Source organism: Cervus canadensis, chromosome 10, assembly GCF_019320065.1.
Source record: "Cervus canadensis isolate Bull #8, Minnesota chromosome 10, ASM1932006v1, whole genome shotgun sequence".
NCBI lineage: Eukaryota > Metazoa > Chordata > Mammalia > Artiodactyla > Cervidae > Cervus > Cervus canadensis.
The window spans coordinates 66060179-66061798 of NC_057395.1; positions in this window are offsets into that span (position 1 = coordinate 66060179).

Here is a 1620-nt window from a genome sequence, read left to right on the forward strand (position 1 = left end):
CCATACTTCCTAGTACTTATCACAGTAGAAACATCTTCTGATTTGATGGGGAGGAAACAGGAACTGGGAAGACACAGAAGAGGAATGAGAGTAAGAGTTTTCCCTGTACATCTTTTTATATCGATTGATGTTTGAACCATGTGAATGTATTTCCTATTTACAGGAAATGATTGATGTCTGAACCGTGTGAATGTATTTCCTATTTACAGGAAATTAAACATGCAATACAAGGATTGTTCTAGCTGCTGTGCGGAGTACTCCTCCACAATAAAAAGGAGAATGAATTATTGAGACACAAAATAATATGGCTTAATCTCAAAAACATAATGCTATATGGAAGAAGTCAGAAAGAATGCATATTGTATGAATTGATTTATATGAAGCTTTAGAAGAGGCAAAAGGAATCAGTGGCAACAGGAAGCAGGTCAGTGCTTCTCTGGAATCAGAGAAGGTGGAACATGATTGAGAAGAGCCAAGAGAACTTCTTGGAGTGATGGAAATTTTTTATCTAGATTACAACGTGATCACACACGTGATACACGTGTGTCAAAGCTCACTGAAATGTCCACTTCAAATATGTGTGTTCTACTGCATATAAATTATACCTTAAGAAGGTTGTTTTAAAAACAACATAGGTGGAACTTCCCTGGTGGTCAAGTGGTTAAGACATTGCCTTCCTTGGTGGTTCAGCTGGTAAAGAATCTGCCTGCAATGCGGGAGACACCGGTTTGATCCCTGGGTTGAGAGGATCCCCTGGAGAAGGGAAAGACTACCCAATCCAGTGTTCTGGCCTAGAGAATTCCACAGACTGTATAGTCCACGGGGTCGCAAAGAGTCGGACTCGACTGAATGACTCTCACTTTCCAGTGCAGAGGGTGCAGGTTAGATCCCTGGTCAGAACTAAGATCCCACATGCCTCGCAGCCAAAAAATCAAACCATAAATCAGAAACAATATTGTAACAAATTCAATAAAGACTTTAAAAATGGTCCACATCAAAAAAATAATCTTTAAAAATAATAAAAACAACTTGGGCAAGAAAAATCCAAGAGCCTGGGGTCTAGATTTGTGGAAGCCATTTATTATTTTCATGACCTGACTTGAGATGGTCTTGCATGACGCAAGTGGAGAACAGCAGATTCCAGCAGAGCCAGAATGTGGGCTTAGCAAGCTTGGCCAGTAGAAGAACCAGTTGGAAAGATGGATCATAGCCAAGTTGTGGGGGCCTTTGCTGCCAGGCTGGGTGTTTAGATTTCAGTCTGTAGATAGTGGGGAATGAATGGAGAGTGTTCAGCTAGAGAGAGGGGCATGGGGAGGCTGGCTCCACTGGCAGCCCTGGGCAGCAGCTATTGGAAGAGGAAGCGGCTGGAGTTTGTCCTATTACTTCTGCTCTCAGGCCAGAAAGAAACCTCAAAAAGTTTCACAAGCAACCTTTGCCCTGCATCTCAAACTGCTGAAACTTGGGCTGCCCCAAAGCCTTGAACTTTCTCAGCCCCTCCTAGCTGGCTCAGTTCCTCATCCGGCCCCTGGCTTTATAAGCACCTAGGATTCTGCTATCACCTTCACTAATGGAAGCTCCTACAAAGAGACTCTGACCCATTCCTGCCCAGGAAGGAGCTGA